The sequence below is a fragment of the Humulus lupulus genome, chromosome 9, assembly GCF_963169125.1.
Source record: "Humulus lupulus chromosome 9, drHumLupu1.1, whole genome shotgun sequence".
Taxonomy (NCBI): domain Eukaryota; kingdom Viridiplantae; phylum Streptophyta; class Magnoliopsida; order Rosales; family Cannabaceae; genus Humulus; species Humulus lupulus.
This window is the reverse complement of record NC_084801.1, coordinates 76,118,792-76,141,464: the sequence shown is the minus strand read 5'-3', so window position 1 is coordinate 76,141,464 and position 22,673 is coordinate 76,118,792.

Here is a 22,673-nt window from a genome sequence, read left to right as displayed (position 1 = left end):
TTGTTGTTCGGCTCTTGGAATGTCTTCGAAGTTTGCCTCTCGATGGTGCGATGAGGGAATAGAGTTTGCTGTCGGAGGTCTGTCCGAGCGGCTAGGCCTGGATCGATTATCCCAGCAGGACTTATGAGTCTCGCCTTACCTCTTTCCGACGTTAGCGTCGGTTGTAAGAGGGGTTAGTCGGGCCAACACCTCCTTGATCTGCTGATTAGCTGTTGCTAGCTGGCTCCTCAGCTGAGCATTCTCCATCTCCACCGTAGTGTAATAACCTGGGTTTGGATTAGGTGGCCGGGGCACCGAACTTCCAGTGTCATCCTGGCCCACCGGCTGCTTGCCCGTCCGCTGTTGGACCTCAGGAATTTGTTCGCCGGGGATGGCGATATGATGAGCCTCCTGCCCATCATGTTGTTCCATCCCGTTACCGTGTCTGGATCGAGTGGTCACCATAGTGGATGTTTGCGACAACACCAATCTAACTTTCTCTCAATGAAAGCACCAAACTGTTGACGTGGTTCTTCGCCAACAGGTAATTAAGAAAATAAGATGAAGGGATTAGTGCTTATGTTGAACCAAAATAGATGAATGATCTTTTTTAGGAATGGGCTGGTGACACAATTACGTTTTTAGGTGGTTCAAAGGTTAAAATCCTTCTACTCCACCAGTCAGTATTATTGCTATAAGCTTGGTATTCTTTTACAGGGTATTTCTTACACGATAGAGTCCAAACTCTTTGTAACTCCCGGGGTCTCCATATTTATAGGAGAAGGCACCTGGGAGTTGGTAAGAAGGTCATCCCGTGACCTTCTTACCTATCATGTCAACTCTGTGACATTCATGATTAATTCCTAAAACCTGACACATGAAGTGTGGTCTAATAAAATAGAATCTCTCTAATCTCAAATAATTCGAAAGCCAAAAATCCCTTCCTTGAGCTATCTTTCTCTATTTATAGGCTCAAGGGGGGTTACATGAATTTGTTACAGATATTCTCTCCTAAATAATCGGATACTTAGGAGATTGTGGGAGTTAATTTCGGGATTTAAAAAGATCTTTATAGAAACATCATGTAGCATGCGGAACCCGCGACCAGACTGGTCACAGGTAAGACTAGGCTGCCTACTGCTTATAATTTGTCTTCTGGTCGATATCCTAGCAGAGTTCCTCCAAGTGTCAGCCACGTGTCCGGGAATCTCTTGCCACGTCATCCATGCCAGTTTTTTGGATAACATTTGCCCCCCAAGTTTATTTATTACGAGCAATAAATAAACTTTTGAGGAAACGCCCCTTCGGTGACCCCGCCATACCTGTCAGAACCCTCCGTGTGTTCTTGGAAAAAGCAACCTAGTCTTGTCTAATCACGGCTTTTCAATTCCCCAGTAATATTTCGACGGCTGTCTCGTTTCCCCATAATTCGAAAAAGGGGAAGCTGATGATTACTCCCTTTTAATGCCACAGACAAAAATATATATATAACATCTCTGAAGTTCTCCTTTTCTTTTTGCCCACGCCATTACTCTTTCAAGAAACCCTAAAACCAGAGCTTCCATTTTCTTCTGGAGATCCTCCTTCTGCGTTTTCAAGACTCAGCCCGAGAATTCCCTGATCTTCGAAAACTCTTACCAACCTCCACGACCTTCTTCCTGGTAAGTCTTGAAACCTCTAAGTTTTATATTTTTGTAATGCATGCTCCTGTATGTTGACTGTTGAGTTCATCTATTTCTGGGTTGAGATGCTTGTCAGTAGAATGACTTGTGGGTGAAAAAAGTTACGAGTTAGTTTGATAGTCGAGATCATAATTTTTAGGACGTAAAACCGAAGTAAAAGTTTGATTTTTATGCCAGCCGAAAAAATAGGTTTTTTTCCGCCCTAATAGGAGTTGAAAAAGCTTTTACAAAAGATTTTTACTTTCACCTTTTGATCCGTATTTTCAAACTGTTCGTGTGGAAAATTTTAACCTTTTCTTAGAATGCTGCTGTATAAAAGCTTAACTTTTATACTCGACCAGTGTTATTCTAAAAATTCTTAAAAAATTCTCTATCCTCACCTCCCCATTCTTCTGTTTGCAGACTTTAATGCCAGATTTGTGAGGAGGTGAACGACCCATCGACAACGATCTTCTTGTCCAGCTGCTCGAAGGCGAGGAACAACCGTCCGACCTAGTTCCCGAAATCCCATTTTCACGATCTTCTTTTAGACCTCGTCCACCACCTCCTAAAATGGCTCGTTCTAAGTCTTTAGGCAAGAAAAGACCTGACTCTGAAGATAGCCCAAACTCTCCTGCCCAGCCTGATTCTCAGGCTAGGGTTCCTTCGACCAGTGGTCGAGAAAATGCCACCCCAGACCCTAGTATCCAAGTCAGGGCCCGCCCTCATCATCAAAACCTTCCTGATGTCGAGTGGTATCTCTCCCCGACCAGCCAAGTGACTCCTCGGATGCTTGCCAACTACTGCAGGAAGTATCCTCTCACAGGGGTTAATCTCAAAATTCCAACTGCAGACCAAAGGGCTAACCTTCCCGGAGGTGTATACAGTGCCTGGTCTAGATATCATATATAGGCGGGGGCTCTCCTCCCTCTACATCCTTTTTATCAGGGGGTGGCCAACTATTTTGGTGTCTCCCCCTTTCAAATTACTCCGAATGGATATAGAATGCTGGCCGCACTCTATATCCTGTACAAACTTAAAAAAATGGCCAGAACCTACCTCCCATGCGGTCAATTTCCTTTTTGACCTCAAGTCCAACCCTCAACAGTATGGGACGGGCTTCTTCCATCTCTGTCACCAAGAGACGAGCCGGATGTTCCTGAGTGACACCACTCACATATCCAATGTGGGGCAGTACAGTAGGGAGTACTTCCTCACGCCGGACATGACCACCAAGAATATGGCCTTCGCTCGAGGGAGTAAGTGCTGTTTTTACTGGTCGATACTTTTCATCAGCGAATTTTTCTTCATTTTTCTTAAAGTACATTTTGCCTTTCAGGACCATGGCTACATCCGACCCCAACACCAGACATGGTGTTGAGGTCCACCGCATTGGCCAGGATGACAAACGTAGAAACAAGCGTCAAGTCCCTGGTCAATGATGAAAATCTGAGGCTATCTGGCCTCCTGGCTCCTCGCCATGAAACAAGAGGACCTGTGGTAGCAGATGCAATGGCCAAGGGGGATCCCAAGCAGCAACCCCCAGCATCCCCTCCTCAAAGGAGGCCAACGGGGGTTACAATCAGGGAACCCACGAGCAATCCTTCCGCAGAAAGGCCTTCTGCACCCCATGGCATGGGGAAACAAAAGGCAACAGAGTCTGTTGTGGACTTGGATGAATCCTCCGATGAAAACGGTACAGTTATTTCGCTTTTAAATAGCTTGCCAATTCCTTGTCACTTGTTTGATGGGGAGGGCAGCTTTACGTATACTCTAAATCTAGGGCCAGACTTCTTCGTGCCAGATAGTGAGTGTGTGACTAATAGAGTCAATAGTATAGCGACTAGTAGTGTAGCTCGGGTATTTAAACTTTGTGACCTCTTTTCTGTTTCATCAAGAGTTTCTATCCGCCTTTATCTTATCATTTGAATATGTTTATTTGTACGCAGATATGGCCGCTCCCAACGTCTTCGATTTGTACTAGACCGAGGAGGAGGTAGAAGTCCCTCTAGTTCGGCAAAAGACGTCCAGGAGGCACAACGGCGAATCGAGCCAAGGACCTCCTGCCAAGAAGGGTCGAACAGAAGATCCTTCTAAGGACGTGCCAACTAAGCAAGCTTCTGCCCAGCCTTCGGTTCCTATTGAGAAGGAAACCCCGCCCGCTACGATGAATCCTCCACCTGCAGCAGCTAAAGAACAAACCCAGCCGGCCGAAGCTCCAGGGGCCAAACTTTCAACTCGCACCTTGCGAGCAGCCAAGGACCGCCTTGCACACATCGTGAGGTATGAACGCTGCAAGGACGCGATGGCTGAGACAGAAAATATGGGGGTCGACCAAATTCTGAAAAGGGCCCTAAACGAAATTGCCAGCGTAAGCATTTCTTATCTCTTTGGCTTTCATTTTTTTTCCTTGCAACAGACTTTAACTTTGTCCTTTGTCCACAGGACTTGCTGACTGCAACTGTTGCTCGTACCCGTGCCCAAGCTACCATCGACCAGGCTAGGGCAAAAGCCATCGAGAGGTACCAGGTGAAAGCCGCTGAGGATCTTCAGGCTGCAGAAGCCAGGCATGTGGGGGAGTTGGAGGTGGTCACCCAACAGAAGGATGCCGCGGTGGAAAAGCTCGCAGAGGCTGAGGCTTCCAAGGCAGCCATGAAGAAGCAGAGGGATGAATACCAGGATTCCAGCAAAGTCCAATATCGCGAAGGCAAGAGACTCAAAGAGGAGCTTCTTTCCAAGGACAAGGCCATAGTTCTTCTTGAGAGCCAAATAGAGCAGCTGAAACTTACCAATGCCAAAGATCTGGAAAGGTACAAGAATACGACGCTTCGGTGTTTTTACGATTTCTGGAAACACAACCGGGGTGCCAACTTTGACTACCTTCCAGAAAATGCCAGGAATGCTAAGCTGGCCCGCTGCACTGCTCGATTGGCTGAAGAAGAGGAAAGAGCAAGGACCCCTGCATCCCCAAGCATTGCTGGCGTAGAGGAAGAAGGAGCTGTTGAGGATACGACCAATCAAAATGTTGACAAAGACCATCCTGCTCCTAATGCTTCTTGAACTTTTTATTTATTTATTAATTTTTTTAATTACACAATCCACGGGTCGTGCTGTAAAGACTATATATTTTTTTTTAAATTTGCTGCATGGGCAGCAAACTTTCCTTTTATTTGAACAATTACATCCAAGCGGTGATGCTTGCGGTGTAAAAGACTACATTATAATGTTATAATATTTTCATTTACTATAACATCTGTCCGTATGACCGAACTTAGCATAGTACTTTGGTTTGATTTAACAAAATATAAATTTTGAAAAATACTCTAAGTACCTTAGCATGCTTTCACTTATTTTGTTCATGTGTTTACATACCTTTTGGTATGCTTTGCTATCGATGTACCTTATATGCCCCCCAAGTGATTGAGGAGCTTTAGGTCCTTGGTCACTTGCCTTGACCATGACCTGTTCGAACATTTCTGCTCGGTTGGAAACGCAATACTTGTAATACAGCAAAACAACACACGTAATGAACAAATACTTGTAAAAATAAATTTACAAAAGTTGGCAAGAATGACTGGCTACGCACAGTCCCTTATAATCTCGTATTAAAAATGGACTAAACATGTCTTTACAAGTGATCCTAAAAAAGGATCTTACATTTATAAGCGATTAGCCATACAACGTGGCTAACCCTTTTTTCAAAACTTGTAAAAAGTAAAATTTAATACAAGCCAGTCCTTTAAAAAGGACTGTTCACTGATAATACTTGCGCAGGTGTTCTCCATTCCAATAACGTGGAACGAGATCTCCGTTTAGGCGTGCAAGTTTGTAGGTGCCCGGGTGAAGGACTTCTTCAATCTTGTAAGGTCCTTCCCAATTAGGTCTGAGTACTCCAGCAGTGGGGTCGTGGGTATTCAAGAAAACTCGTCGTAGCACCAAGTCACCGATGTTGAATTTCCTTTCTTTTACTTTCGAGTTAAAGTACCGGGCGACCTTTTGCTGGTACGCAGCAACTCGGAGTTGGGCTTTCTCTCGTATTTCATCAATTGAGTCTAGGGACTCCATCATCAGTTGGCTGTTCTGGTCCTGGTCGTATGCTATGCGTCGATGTGAGGGGGGATCCAACTCGACAGGTAACATGGCCTCATATCCGTAGGCTAAGGAAAACGGGGTATGACCTGTCGCTTTTCGGTGAGACGTTCTATACAACCAGAGGACTTCAGGCAGCTGCTCTGGCCATGCTCCTTTAGCATCTTCAAGCCTCTTCTTCAGGGTGTCCTTAAAAGTTTTATTCACGGCCTCGACTTGTCCGTTTGCTTGTGGATGCGCAACTGAAGAAAAGCTTTTGATAATCCCGTGCCTTTCGCAGAAGTCGGTGAATAAGTCGCTGTCAAATTGGGTTCCGTTGTTTGAAACAATCTTTCAGGGCAAACCATACCGGCAAAAAATGTTCTTGATGACGAAGTCAAGAACTTTCTTGGTCGTTATGGTAGCAAGTGGTTCAGCTTCGGCCCATTTGGTGAAGTAGTCAACTGCCACAACTGCGTATTTCACTCCACCCTTTTCGGTTGGCAGGGATCCAATCAAATCTATCCCCCATATTGCAAAAGGCCACGGACTCTACATCTGTTTCAACTCGTTTGGAGCTGCTCGTGGAATTTTGGAGAACCTTTGAAATTTATCGCATTTTCGTACAAACTCCATCGAATCTTCATTCATGGTCGGCCAGAAATAACCTTGCCTTAGAATCTTTTTTGCCAAACTTTGCCCCCCAGCGTGATCCCTGCAGAAGCCTTCATGTACCTCTTTCATGAGCTCCTTAGCTTTTTCTGGTGTAATGCACTTGAGAAGTGGCATGGAGTATCCTCTTCGGTCCATAACACCATCGACCAGTATGTACCTAGCAGCCTGCCTTTGTAGAGTTCTGGCTTTTTTTCTATCTGTTTGTAGTGCACCATTTGTCAGATACTCCAAGTAAGGCACCATCCATGTGTTTTCTACCCAGATTTCCATACTGGCTTCAATTGCTTGTATGCTTGGCTCACTCAATTTTTCTACTGGCACAATGTTCACAGTGTCAGCATCTTTCGCGCTCGCGAGTTTGGCTAAGGCATCTGCATTCGAATTCTGATCCCGCGGTATTTGTTGGAGGGTATACTTCGTGAACTGGGCTAGCAGGTCTTTTGTTTTATTCAAGTAGGCCACCATTTGTAGCCCTCGTGCCTGATATTCCCCAAGAACTTGATTCACTACCAGCTGTGAGTCACTGTAAATATCAAGCGCCTTTATGCTCATGTCTTTGGCCATTCTCAATCCAACGAGGAGTGCTTCGTATTCAGCTTCATTGTTTGACGCGGTGAAGTTGAACCTAATGGCGCAGTGAAAACGATGCCCTTCCGGCGTTATCAATATCACTCCCGCTCCTGCGTGGGATTCGTTGGATGACCCATCCGTGAATAATTTCCACGAAGGAACTTCATCTTGAGGTACAGGCGCACTAGGCTTTTCGCACTGCTCGCTCTCTAGGATTTTCGTGAACTCTGCAATAAGATCGGCCAAGACTTTCCCTTTCACTGCTGCTCGCAGTGAATATGTAATGTCAAACTGCCCTAGTTCGACTGCCCATTTTAATAAATGCCAAGCCGCCTCTGGTTTTTGGAGGACTTGCCGAAGGGGCTGGGTAGTTAAGACTGTAATGGGATGGGCTTGGAAGTAAGGACATAGCTTCCTTGAGGCCAAGATTAAACAGTATGCTAACCTCTCGATGGGAGGATACCTCAATTCCTCTCCCATTAGCCTCTTGCTTACATAGTAAAATGCTTTTTGTACACCCTCTTCCTCTCGTAGTACCGCACTAGCAGCAACTTCAGTGATCGCTAGGTAAATGAACAAAGTTTCTCCTTCGATAGGCTTTGACAAAATAGGAGGTTGTGCCATATGGGCTTTCAAGGCCTGAAAAGCTTGCTCAAAGTCTCCTGTCCATTCAAACTTTTTGTTGCCCCTAAGTAGATTGAAGAAAGGGACGCATTTATCCGTTGATTTTGAAATAAATCTACTTAAGGCTGCAATCCTCCCAGTTAAACTTTGTACATCTTTGATCTTCTCTGGCGATTTCATGTCGATCAGGGATTTTATCTTGTCGGGGTTGGCCTCGATTCCTCTTGAATTAACAATGAACCCCAAAAAATTCCCTGATCCAACTCCGAAGGAACATTTGAGAGGATTTAGTTTCATCTGGTACTTGTTCAATACATCGAAACACTCTTGCAAATCCTTCACATGTCCTTCTTCCTTTTTTGACTTTACCAGCATGTCATCCACGTATACCTCCACGTTTACTCCGATCAATTCTTTAAACATGTGGTTAACCAACCGCTGGTAAGTCGCACCTGCATTTTTCAGTCCGAAGGGCATTACTTTATAACAGTATAAGCCCGTATCGATCCGAAAGCTGGTGTGATCCTCATCAGGGGGATGCATGCTAATCTGATTGTAGCCCAAATATGCATCCATGAAGGAGAGGATCTCGTGTCCTGCAATGGCATCGACCAACTGGTCGATTCTTGGGAGTGGGAAGCAATCCTTTGACCAGGCTTTATTGAGGTCTGTAAAATCCACGCAGGTTCGCCATTTGCCGTTAGGCTTGGGAACCAGCACTGGATTGGAGACCCACGATGGATAAAACGCCACCCTAATGAACCCATTCCCCTTTAACCTTTTAACTTCTTCTTTTAAGGCTCTCGATCGATCCTTATCGAGCAGCCTTCTTTTTTGTTGCACAGGTGGAAAACTCTTGTCAATGTTCAGGACATGGCTGATAACTTCAGGGTCTATCCCAGCCATGTCTTTGTGCGACCAGGCAAAGACTTCCTGGTTCTTCTGCAAAAATTCCACCAGTGCCTGCTTCGTGGTTTGTTCCAGGTTTTTCCCGACCTTCACGACTCTGGTCGGGTCTTTTTCGTCGAGTTGGACCTCTTCCAGGTCCTCGATGGGTCCAACGTTTTCTTCAAAATCCCCAAAGCGAGGATCTAAATCTCTATCCTCACTTTGGGCAACACCCTATTTGGTGACCTCATCACCGGATTGGGCTTGTGTATCAATTGCCATCTGCAACCTATCTGAAGTAGTGCTCTTTGGTGTTCCCTTTTTCGCCTTCGTGACTGAGGCGTTGTAGCACTCTCTGGCCTCCCTCTGGTTTCCCAACACGCGTCCTACCCCCGCGTCTGTCGATAATTTCATGGCCAAGTGCCACATAGAGGTGACGGCCCTTAGATCAACCAGTATAGGTCTTCCAATGACGACATTGTACGCCAAAGGACAATCAACTAAAAGTAGCAAGTAATGTCCTAGTAGCAGGTGCTGTACGTGTCGTCAGTGGTAGTCTGATTGATCCTGCGGGGGCAAGTCCCTCACCAGAGAAGCCGTATATTGTCTGGTTGCAGGGCTCCAGGTCCTTAATGGACAACTTCATGTGTTCCAGCGAAGACTTATACAGGATATTCACCGAACTTCCTGTATCGACCAACACTCTCTTCACCATCATGTTGGCCATTTGGATATCCACGACCAGCGGATCGGAATGTGGGAACCGGACATGTTGGGCATCACTATCAGAGAAGGTTATCTTGCCCTCTTCTGATCGAGCCTTTTTTGGCGCGCGGTCCTCCACAGTCATCATCTCGATGTCCTGGTCGTGGCGCAGAGTCTGAGCGTATCGTTCCCTGGCCTTTCCGCTATTTCCCACTAGGTGCGGGCCTCCACAAATGGTTAACAATGTGCCAATCACGGGGGTAGGCTGCAAAGGTGGCGAGCGTTGACGTGTGGGCGCTTGCTCGTTGCCACCTAGAGCTTCTCGTTGGGAATTTCCCGAGGCCTGTACATATCTTCTCAAGTGTCCTTGTCTGATAAGGAACTCGATCTCGTCCTTCAACTGGTTGCATTCATTTTTGTCATGTCCGTAGTCTTTATCATAACGACAGAACTTGGTAGTGTCTCTTTTCGAAATATCCTTCCGAATGGGGGCAGGCTTCTTATAAGGCACACTGGAACTCGTGGCCTGATAAACCTCTCCCCGAGACTCAACTAAGGCAGTGTAGTTAGTGAACCGAGGTTCATAACGGTTACCCTTGGCTCGTTTATTGTCGGAGGTGGAAGGCTCATTATGCAGCCTTCTTATCCTTGCCTGGAGGCTTCCCATCGTCAGCAATGGCATCTTCGAGCTTGATGTAATGATCAGCCCGGTCCAATAATTCCTGGGTAGCTCTGACCCCATCTTTTCGAAGGCCTTTCCAGAGAGGGGTGCGACGCCTAACCCCTGCGGTTATGGCCATCATTTTGCCTTCGTCCCCCACCGTTCTTGCTCCAGCTGCTGCTCGTATAAAGCACTGGATGTAGTCCTTCAATGGTTCTCCATCCTGCTGGCGTATTTCAATCAGCTGGTTTGCCTTGGTCGGATGCACTCGACCTGCGTAGAACTGTCCATAAAACTCCTTTACGAACATCTCATAGGAAACTATGCTCGCAGGAGGGAACTTGAAAAACCACTCCTGCGCGGCATCAGAAAGTGTCACAGGGAAGATCCTGCACCGAGCATCTTCGGACACTTTCTGAATGTCCATTTGTATCTCAAACTTATTGACGTGAGATACCGGGTCACCGTACCCATCAAAGTTCGGAAGCGTAGGCCTTTTAAACTTGCTAGGAGTCTCTGCCATAGCTATCCTCTGGACGAAAGGAGTGCCTTTCCTCCTGTCGTGGTCGATGTAAGATGTTCTTCCCCCGACCAGCTGTTGCACCGCCTGGTTGAGGGCATCTATCTGGGCCTACACAGCGACAGGAATCGCTGTAGCCTCTGTTGCTGGGGGGATGTTCTCGCCATGTCGCTCACGGCGATCATTGAGCACATCTCTCAAATCCTCATCTCTCTTCCGCTGCTCGCTAGCTCCGACTCGGTTGAAGATGTTATTTTGCCTGGGTTGCCCCCCAGCGTCCCGTCTGCCGGGTTAGTCATCTTGAGGTATCTGGCTCCTGCCTCCACCTCTTTCTTCATTCCTTCGACCGGCATTTCCTTTGCCTGAGTCGGCCTCATTATAACCATGGCCATCTCTGAATCTTGATTGGCTATGGTGGGATCGACTGTTCCCTAGATTTTCTTCCCGGGCTGAAACGTCCCGAGCGTTAGAGGGTGGCCTGTGTTGGTCATTAGGTTCCCGTACATTATCATGTCGTGGGGGACCTCGGACCGTAGAGCCTAACTCCGAGTTCCTCCTGTTACTAGGAGGATACTGTCCTCTGTTCGAAAGGTTCGGCTCGTCGCCCCTATGGCGTCTAGGACTGCGAGGCTGATGCCCGGTCCTATTCTGCCTCTGATGTGGGGGATTGCCACGACCAGCTTAGGATGGAGGATGTGCCTCAGGGTCCAGTGGGACATCGTCATGGGGCACCTAAGGCTGTTCGGGCCTTTGCGGACTCGAGGGTTGGATAGGTTGGCTAGGATTAGGACCCCTCTACGTTGGTCCATTCGTAGGTTGATGAGGCTGCGAGGCAGGTGCAGCCTGATTCCTAGCCAATTGCAAGGCTGCCTCTAGGGCTGCCATGGCTTCGCTCTGGCAACGATCCATCTCCGCCTGACTCTCACTTAACTCCACGCGCTTCCGTTCAATTTCTTGCTGTTGCCGCGCCATGACTTCGGCAGCACTTTCCTGGCTGGCGCTCAGATTGGCCAGCTCTTCGTGCAACGCCCCAGAGTACTTTTTAGCGTCGCGTCATCCATTTCTTCCTCCTCAAATTGTAAATGTGGCTCATCCTCACCACGTTGGGAGGAGGAGGAGGAGGAGGCGGTTTAGATGGTGCAGCCCCGGCTGCCTGTCCAACTTTCCTGGTAGTTTTCGCCATTGGTTTTCTCAACAGTGATATATCAAGCTCTCAATGAAAGCACCAGAATGTTGACCCTGATTTTGGGCAACTGACACGGAGTCAAAATATGCTTGACGTGGATGAATGCATTGAAAAGAACGTGATGACGAATATAATATGTACACAAGATTTTATAGTGGTTCGGCCCCAGGATCTGGTAATAACCTACGTCCACTTAGATTGTTATTGATATAAGATCAAAGGGAGTGATCAAAGAACTAGGGTTCAATGAGTTTCACCAACCTCTGAAGAACAAGACAATATCTCAAATAGAATCTCTCTAGTCTCAAATAATTCGAAAGCCAAAAATCCCTTCCTTGAGCTATCTTTCTCTATTTATAGGCTCAAGGGGGGTTACATGAATTTTTTACAGATATTCTCTCCTAAATAATCGGATACTCAGGAGATTGTGGGAGTTAATTTCGGGATTTACAAAGATCTTTATAGAAACATCATGTAGCATGCGGAACCCGCGACCAGATTGGTCGCAGGTAAGACTAGGCTGCCTACAACTTATAATTTGTCTTCTGGTCGATATCCTAGCAGAGTTCCTCCAAGTGTCAGCCACGTGTCCGGGAATCTCTTGCCACGTCATCCATGCCAGTTTTTTGGATAACAAAATAATTAAAGAATCAAATTCAAATAATTATATAAACTTAAGATTTAAAATCTTAAACAACTAACAGATAATTTATTTTTTAATAAAATAAAATAATATAATTAATCATTTAAAATCAAACAATTTAAAATTAATCAAATAAAAGATATTTTGCACAAAATTGGGATCTAGGGTTTCAACACCAAGATTGGTGTCCTAAGAACCCCAAGGTCGGCGGCACAAGATGCCATGGGCATAAGTGGTTCTTGGCCAGACGAGGTTGCAGCAAGGGCTCGGCGCACCAACATGGCACCAAGGGCACAGGTGTGCGGGGCTACTCGGCAGGAGCCAGGCACGCATGGTGCTGCATATGGGAGGCACCAGGGTCATGTGCGAGGCAGCAAGGGCTCTGACTGGGTGACTCGCGCGAGAGCAGGGAACTCGAGGCCTAGGCATGCGCATGGGTGAGGTAACCACGGGGCTGGTGCATGCAGCTAGGGCTCGGGAAGCCTCGAGGCTTGTGCTTGCGGCTAGGGCCCGAGCCCTAGGCTCGAGTCCTTCCGATTTTTTTTTGTGTAGAAATTTTGAATTTAAATTTCAAGAAATAAAATTACAAAATTCCTATGCCCTTTATGGCTTACACAATATCTAGAAAATTAAAATTCCTAACCTAATAGCACCATATAATTAATGATCCATCATTCAAACATACATTCAAATAAAACATATTCATCCATTTAATATACATATCAATATACATATAACAAATGCAAGAAACCCACATAATATTTAATATATATATGTATAGACTACTCTGGTACCAATTTTTGGTATTAAATGATCAAATCAGAGGTACGCATCGGAATTTATGGACCCTTTTTAATAATTATTAATACGAGCCAGAATCATACACATATATAAATATTAAATCACATACAAAACAAACCAGTGATTAAGTGTCCTTGAATCTTTTTGTATAAAATCAACGATTTTCCCATCCAGTGTTCTCAAAGCTCACACCTTGATCTTCCAGACCAATTCTCAAACACACAAAGACATGTGTGGGCATGTAGGATTCTATAGATTGATTTATGTGACTCTCTAGATGTACTCAACACATGAGATCTATAGAGGTTTTGACTGGGAGAAGAGGAGTTGAATAGATTTCAGGTCTGAGAAAACTATTGCTTTTCTTAGAAAGAGAGATTCTAATTTTAATCCTTTAAAATTTCTTTAATGAAATCCCTTAAACGAAAGTATCGTACTATCAGATTTATAAAGCTAATTAATCTAATTAATTAATCTTTATTTTATTAAAAATAAAATTCAAATTAAAACTGATTTGATATGATATTTATATTTAATTATTTATTTAAATCATATTTAAAAGAATAAATAAATATCTCATTAAACAAATAATTTGAAATTCAAAATTCAAATCCCAGTGATGGGGAATCACTGTGTCTAGCGCCACACACTCATTGTATAGTGAGTGTGTCGCCATCATCAATTAGGGTTTCTCTAATTTTTCTCATTTATTTGTTTGATTAACTTTTAAGACAATATATTTATCCCAATATAAATATCAATTAATTCAAAATTAACTTTAACTTAAAATATCAATTTTAAATTAAATAAATAAATATCATAGTCTAAATAAGATATTTATTATTCTTCCTCTATATATGAATCCAAACAAGATTAATATTAATTTCAACATATATTTTTTCAAGATAAAAACTATATTGTTAAATAGTTAATTAATTAATAATTAATCAATTACCCATAACTATCACATAATTATTTCCTTAGCCAGAAAAAATAATTCCTTTGCAATTAAGTCCTTCTCTCTAGAAATCTTTCTTCTCACATTCATACCCTTTACAGTGTAGGACAGAGGTGATTTAGGGACCATTGACCTATAATACGAAGCTCCAATAAACCAGATTATTAATTAAACTATTTAATATAATTGTTATCCAAAAAAAAAGCATGGATGACATGACAAACATTTCGTACACGTGGCTAACATCTGGCAGAATTCGTGCTCGACTATCAACCAGAAATACATCTAGTGTCACAACGTTCGATCTCTTCATACGACCAGCCTGGTTGTACGCATCTATACGCGGAGAAGATCTTATGCAGTTATGATAGTATCCGAAATTATCTCCCATGATTTCCTGAGTATCCGATTATTTAGGAAATAATATCTGTAACAAATTAATGTAAATCCTCCTTGAGCCTATAAATAGAGAAGGAGGGCTCAGGGAAGGGGGCTTCTTCTTCTTCTTCTTCTTCTTCTTCTTCTTTCTTGCTTTCGGATCACTAGAGATTAGAGTTATCCTATTTGATATATTGTATTGTTCTTCAGAGGTTATTGAAACTCATTGAACCCTAGTTCTTTGATCACTCCTTTGAATCCTATATCAATAATAATTCAAGTGGACGTAGGTTATTACCAGATTCTGGGGCCGAACCACTATAAATTCTTGTCTTCTTTATTATTTCGTCATCACATTCTTTCCAACGTGTTTGTCCACATCAAGCAAGTTTGACTCCGTGTTAGTCGGCCAAAATCAGGGTCAACATTCTGGTGCTTTCATTGAGAGCTTGATACATTATCGTTGAAAGATCAATGGCGAAAACTACCAGAAAAACTGGACAGGCGGCCGGTGCTGCATCATCTCACCCGCCTCCTCCTCCTCCAAACGTGGCTGAGGATGAACCACATTTGGAATTTGATGAGGAAGAAATGGACGATATGACGCTGAAGAATACCATAGGGGCATTGCAGGAGGAACTGGCCAATCTGAGGGCCAGCCAGGAAAGTGCTGCCGAAATCATGGAGCGGCAGCAACAAGAAATTGAGCGGCAGCGCCTGGAGTTGAGTGAAAGGCAGGCGGAGATGGACCGTCACCAGAGGGAGGCCATGGCAGCCCTCGAGGCAGCCTTACAATTCGCTAGAAATCAGGCTGCACCTGCCTCGCAGCCTGATCAACCCGCGAATGGGCCACCCCACAGGGGTCCTAATCCTAGCCCGCCTATCCAACCCTCGAGCCCACAAAGGCCCGAGCAGCCACCGGCACCTCAGGACGATGTCCCGCTGATTGACCCTGAGGCACAGCGTCCATCCCAAGCTGGTCGCGGCAATCCCCCACAGCAAAGGCAAAATAGGGCCGGGCAGCCGCCTCACAATCCTAGACACCATAAGAGCGACAAGCCAAACCCTCCGAGTAGAGGACAACGTCCACCTGGTAACAGGAGGAACTCAGAGTTAGGCTCTGCGGTCTGGGCCCCCCTACGACATGATAATGCACGGGGACTCACCGACTAACGCACACGAGGACCAACCGACTAACGCAGGCCACCCTCTAATGCTCGGGAAGTTCCAGCCCGGGAAGGCAATCGAGGGAACAGTCGATCCCCCATGGTTATAATGAGGCCGACTCAAGCAGAGGGAATGCCGGTCGGAGGAATGAAGAAAGAGGTGGAGGCAGAAGCCAGCCACCTCAGGATGACCAACCCGACAGACGGGACGCTGGGGGGCAACCCAGACAAAATAACGTCTTCAACCGGCTCGGAGCTAGCAAGTAGCGGAGGAGAGACAAGGACTTAAGAGATGTACTAACCGATCACCACGAGCGGCACGGCGAGTACGTCCCCCCAGCACCAGAGGCCACGAAGATTCCTAGCGCCATGCAGGCCCAGATAGATGCCCTCAACCAGGCAGTGCAGCAGCTGGTCGGGGGAAGGACATCTTATATCGATCAGGATAGGAGGAAAGGCACTCCTTTCGTCCAGAGAATAGCTATGGTAGAAAATCCTAGCAAGTTTAAAATTCCTACGCTTCCGAACTTTGATGGGTATGGTGACCCGGTATCTCACGTCAACAAGTTTGAGATACAAATGGACAATCAGAAAGTGTCCAAAGACGCTCGGTGCAGGATCTTCCCTGCAACACTTTCTGATGCCGCACAGGAGTGGTTTTTCAAATTCCCTCCTGCAAGTATAGTTTCCTACGAAATGTTTGTAAAGGGGTTTTACGGACAGTTCTACACAGGTCGTGTGCACCCGACTGAGGCAAACCAGCTGTTTGAAATACGCCAACAAGATGGAGAACCACTGAAGGACTATGTCTAGCGCTTTATGCGAGCGGCTGCTGGAGCGAAAACAGTGGGAGACGAAGGAAAAATGATGGCCATAACCGCAGGGGTTAAGCACTGCACGCCTCTCTGGGACAGCCTCAGAAAACATGGGGTTAGAACTACCCAGGAATTCTTGGATCGAGCTTATCGCTACATCTAGCTCGAGGATGCCATAGCCAACGAAGGAAAGCCCCCAAGAAAGGATAAGGGGACTGCCGAGCCTGCCAAAGCCGCCAATGGGTCCAAGCCCAACAGCAACGGAAAAGGCAACGGGAACGGCAACGACAATGGCAAGAATGGGGGGAAACGGCCACACAATGAGCCTTCCACCTCTGACAATAAACGAGCCAAGGGTAATCGTTATGAACCTCGGTTCACTAACTATACTGCCTTCGTTTAGTCTCAGGGGGAGGTTTATCAGGTCATGAGTTCCAGTGTGCCTTATAAGAAACCGGCCCCCATTCGAAAGGATATTTCGAGAAGAGACACTACCAAGTTCTGTCGTTATCATAATGACTACGGACATGACACCAACGAATGCAACCAGTTGAAGGATGAGATCGAGTTCCTTATTAGACAAGAACACTTGAGAAGATATATATGGGCCTCGGGAAATTCCCAACGAGAAGCTCCAAGTGGCAACGAGCAAGCGCCCACACGCCAACGCTCGCCACCTTTGCAGCCTGACCCTATAACTGGCACATTGTTAACCATCTATGGAGGCCCGCACCTCGCGGGGAATAGCGGAAAGGCCAGAGAATGATATGCTCAAACTCTGCCCCACGACCAGGACATCGAGATGATGACTGTGGATGACCGCGCACCGAAGAAGGCGAAATAACCTTCTCTGATAGCGATGCCCAACATGTCCGGTTCCCACATTCCGATCCGCTGGTCGTGGATATCCAAATGGCCAACATGATGGTGAAGAGAGTGTTGGTTGATACAAGAAGTTCGGTGAATATCCTGGATAAGTCTTCGTTGGAACGCATGAAGTTGTCCGTTAAGGACCTGGAGCCCTGCAACCAAACAATATACGGCTTCTCTGGTGAGGGACTCGCCCCTGCAGGGTCAATCAGACTACCAGTGATAGCAGGTACAGCGCCTGCAACCAGGACATTACTTGCTACTTTTATAGTAGTCGATTGTCCTTCGGCGTACAATACCATCATTGGGAGGCCTATACTGGTTGATCTACGGGTCGTCACCTCTATGTGGCTCTTAGCCATAAAATTCTCGACAGACGCAGGGGTAGGACGCGTGTCAGGAAACCAGAGGGAGGCTAGGGAGTGCTACAACGCCTCAGTCATGAAGGCAAAGAAGGGAACGTCAAAAAGCACTCCCCCAGATAGGTTGCAGATGGCAATTGATACAAAAGCCCAATGTGGTGATAAAGTCACCAAATAGGGTGTTGCCCAAAGGGAGGATAGAGATTTAGATCCTCGCTTTGGGGATTTTGAAGAAAACGTTGGACCCATCGAGGACCTGGAAGAGGTCCAACTTGACGAAAAAGACCCGACAAAAGTCGTGAAGGTCGGGAAAAATTTAGAACCAACCACGAAGCATTCACTAGTGGAGTTTTTGCGGAAAAACTAGGAATTCTTTGCCTGGTCGCACAAAGACATGGCTGGGATAGATCCTGCAGTTATCAGCCATGTCCTGAACATAGACAAGAATTTTCCACCCGTTCAACAGAAAAGAAGGCTACTCGATAAAGATCGGTCGAGAGCCTTAAAAGAAGAAGTTGAAAGATTAAAGGAGAATGGGTTCATCAGGGTGGCGTTTTATCCATCGTGGATCTCTAATCCAGTACTGGTTCCCAAGCCTAACGACAAATGGCGAACCTGTGTGGATTTTACAGATCTCAATAAAGCCTGCCCAAAGGATTGCTTCCCAGTCCCAAGGATCGACCAGTTGGTCGATGCTACTGCAGGACATGAGATTCTCTCTTTCATGGATGCATACTCAGGCTACAATCAGATCAGCATGCATCCCCCTGACGAGGATCACACCAGCTTTCGGACTGTGGGCCATAAAAACAAAAAAGAAATTTTTTTACTGGGCAGGAGGGTATTGAGGATTAAGGGGAGTGCCCTGGTCGGCAGGAGGACCAGCTTCAGCATTAGCAGCAGGAGCCTTAGCCTTCTCCTCTGCCTCCAACCAGGTGGCGCACTGCGCCATCAAAGTTCTCTTCAACTGCTCGGAAAGATAGTTGAAGTTGGCCTCCCGGTTGTGCTTCCAGAAGTCATAAAAGCAAAGGAGGGTGGCCTCCTTATACTTTTTCAAGTTCATGACCCCTTCCTCCTCAACCTCCTGCACTCGCCCCTTGAGCTCCCACACCCGCTCTTCAAGCTTCTTCGCCTCATCCCTGCTGGCGGTCATATCGAGTTTGAGCTGTTTACACTCTTGGGTAATAAGTACAGAACTTTCCCTCCATTTATGCCGCTCCTCGTTGGCTTTCTTCAAGGCCCCTTGGCTGTCCTGAAGCTCCTGGGTGAGAGTGGCTTGGTCCTCGCACAGTTGTTCATTCAGCTTGGACAGCTCCTTGTTCTCTTCGAACAGCTTGTTGTTCTCATCCTCAAGTGCTTGCTTAGCCTGAGCAAGCTGGGAGTCGAAGTTCTGTCCCCGGGAAACCAACGCCCCAGCACGACGCCAACTAGCAGTTAAAGACAGCTGCCGCTGAAGACAAAAAATGAGATAGAGTAAGGAAAAGAAGTCAAACATAAATGATGAAGTAGCAGAAGATGACTTATGCTGACTATCTCATTCAACCCCCTGTTGATGATTTGGTCGACCTCCATTGAGGCAGTTTCATTGATGGCGGCCTGACTACGTCTGTGCTTCGAGAGCTGTATATCCTCTCCCTGGCCGACCCGACCATGAGGCTGGATAGGGAGCCTTCGGGCTGGTTGTCCAAAGTCTCCTTGTCAGCGGCCCTAGAGGAGGGCTGTGGATTCACAGGCGTGGGCGTCGACTGTTCGGTGGGGGGTGGAGGTGTCATGTTCCCCTCGGAAGGGACGACGGTTGGAGTATCTTCTGTTCGAGCCTTTTTCGAGGGGATTTTGCTGCATTCCCCTCGAGCCCTCTTGCTATCCTTCTTCGGGATAGAAGAGGCAGCAGCAGCCTCGTAATGAGCGAAGACGTCTCCAGAGTACATACCTGCACAAAGGGAAACAACTCGAGTAGTGAGATTAAGTGGTCATAGGGGGAACAGAGATAAAAGTAAAAGGATTACAAGCAAAGTACCCGAGCTACAACTACTGGTCATAAAAATATTTACTGAACTACCTAGTTCCTGGAAGAAATCTGAGTTTAAAGAGGGAGCATTCCTAAAGTTGCCGTCCCCATCAAATAGATGAGAGGGAATTGGAAAATTATTTAAAAGCGATATTATTGTACCGTTTACATTTGACGAATCGTCAGAAAGTTCAGTAAGCTCAACAGCCTTTTGTTTTCCCTTGCCCTTGGGGACTGAAGGTTCCTCCGCTCGGGGGGGGGGGGGGGGGGAGGGGGCGGCAGGTTCCCTGATCGTAACCCCAGTTGGCCGCCTCTGAGGAGGCGCCTGAGGTTGTTGCTCAGGTTCCTGTTCGGGTTCCACGCCGGCTTGAACATCGCCCGCCGAGGGATCGTTCATCGCAGATTGAGAGCCCCAAAGGCCAACCAGTCTAAGGTTGGCCTCGTTGACTAAGTTTTTTACACTCTTATCAACATTTGGCATGCTGACTAAGAGTGTTGCCTTTGACTCCATCCCTGGAGTAGGGGTTGGACGTAGCCACGGGCATGGAACATGATAGATGTCAAGATATTATGACAGAAAGACACTAAGTGAAGAAGCTACTCGCGTAAGAATTTTTACCTCCTCGGGTGAAAGCCAGGTTGTCTGCAGCAAGGTCAGGAGTGAGGAAGTATTCGTGGTGATACTTCCCCACATTAGAAATGTGGGTGGTGTCAGACGAAAAAGTGCGTCCAGATTCCTAATGGCAGAAGTGAAAAAACCCCGTACCATCTTGGTTGGGGTTGGACTTAAGGTCAAAAAGAAAATTGACCTCGTGGGGGGAAGGTACTTGCCATTTTTTGAGCTTATAAAGGATATAGAGTGCGGCCAGTATTCTATATCCGTTCGGGGTGATTTGAAAGGGGGCTACCCCGAAGTAATTAGCCACCCCCTGAAAAAAAGAGTGAAAAGGTAGGGTGGCACCTGCCTCAATATGAAACCTCGACCAAGCGCAGTAAGCCCCACCTGGAAGGTTGGCTCGCTGGTCGATAGATGGTTTGACTAAGGTCACACCCGTCAAATTGTATCTGTTTAGATAATTGGCAATCATCTGCAGTGTCACCGTGCTTTGGGGGACGATGTGCCATGCAACGGCTGGCTGGTCGACATGGCAAGGACGGGCATGCCTTTGGACATCAGTCTCTAGAGTGAATTTTCCTCGACCACTGGTCGAGGGGGCATCAGCAAAAGGCTGGCCTGAGGAGTTAGGGTTATTCCTTTTTCGAGCTTTTGTTTTGGTTCGGGCCATTCTTTGGTTAGGGACTGGAGGACGGTTTGAGCTAGGGAGAGAAAAGGGGATCTCTGGTATCAAAGTAGATGGGTTCTCTTTGCCTTCAAGGAGTTGGGCCAAGAGGTCGTCTTCAATAGGTCTTTCTCCCCCCCAAGGGTCTTGCATAGGAACGGCAAACAGACAATGGAGGAGATAAGACAGTCTGCGAAGTAGTGTGGAAGATTGGGATAACGTTGCTCGTGTTTAAATAAACAGCAGCATCCTACTCCTACGCTGAGTTCGGCATTAATGGTTCGAAAAACGGATCAAAGAGGAAAAAAAAACCGTTTTCTGAAAGAGAACTGTTTCGACTCCTAAAGGGCGGGAAAATACCCAGTTTTTCACCTAGCTTAAAGATTGAATTTTTACGTCGATCTTACGCCCTAAGCCTATGATCCTTACTATCAAACTAAGTCCTAACCTATACAAAGCATAAAGACGCCCTCTTACCAAGCAATGGAAAGTTTATGCAAAAGAAAAAATCCTCATAAAACCCTACTCAAGAACGCAGAAATCACAGATCATAGAAACGGCGTGCATGGCCTAATGAAAAATTTAGAAAGACAGAGTGATTACCTGGGCAAAGATGGAGGTTCGGAAGAGAATGAAAAAGTTTGAGTCGGGAAGATCCTCAGCTAGGCGACTGTCTGGTTTCGAAGCTCTGAAGGCAAGGTTCTTGAAGTTCTTGACAAAGACGGTAAGAAAAACTTTTTTGAGAAGAAAAAGGAGGTATTTATGGAGACCGAGGTATGGCTAAAAAGTAACAATCATTATTTTTAATTCTCGAAATGTGGGGAACTGTATAAGCCGTCAATTAGTTTCTTGAAAACTGAAAGGGCTTGATTAGACATAATTATGTCACGGTTTTAAAAAATGCACGGGGATTCTAATAGACATCGTGGGGATATGAACGATTGCTTCCTTAAAGTTTCTTTATTGTTGGTCGCACTAAACAAACTTCGGGGGAAAATGTTATACAAAAAACAAGCATGGATGACATGGAAAACATTTAGTACACGTGGCTAACATCTGGCAGAATTTGTGCTCGACTATCGACCAGAAATACATCTAGTGTCACAACGTTCGATCTCTTCATACGACCAGCCTGGTCGTACGCATACTATACGCGGAGAAGATCTTATGCAGTTATGATAGTATCCGAAATTATCTCCCATGATTTCCTGAGTATCCGATTATTTAGGAAATAATATATGTAGTAAATTAATGTAAATCCTCCTTGAGCCTATAAATAGAGAAGGAGGGCTCAAGGGAAGGGGGCTTCTTCTTCTTCTTCTTCTTTCTTGCTTTCAGATCACTAAAGATTAGAGTTATCCTATTTGATATATTGTATTGTTCTTCAGAGGTTATTGAAACTCATTGAACCCTAGTTCTTTGATCACTCCTTTGAATCCTATATCAATAATAATTCAAGTGGACGTAGGTTATTACCAGATTCTGGGGGCGAACCACTATAAAATCTTGTCTTCTTTATTATTTCGTCATCACATTCTTTCCAATGTGTTTGTCCACATCAAGAAAGTTTGACTCCGTATCAGTTGGCCAAAATCAGGGTCAACACTAATAATCTTATTTATTAATTCTATGATTACTCCACTATAAATATGGAATTTCACTTTAGGTATTTGAAGAATTATATTTAGAGAGTTTCTCCTGTACTCCGTTAATATAATCAATAAATGTAATTATGTCCTCCATTAATTGGTTCATTAATTAGAGCTAGTCAAAAATATTGTTTTACCATTCTAACTACCTCTTGATCCTTAAGTACCATTAATTCACTAGAGAATAATGAATCTATAATCAAATT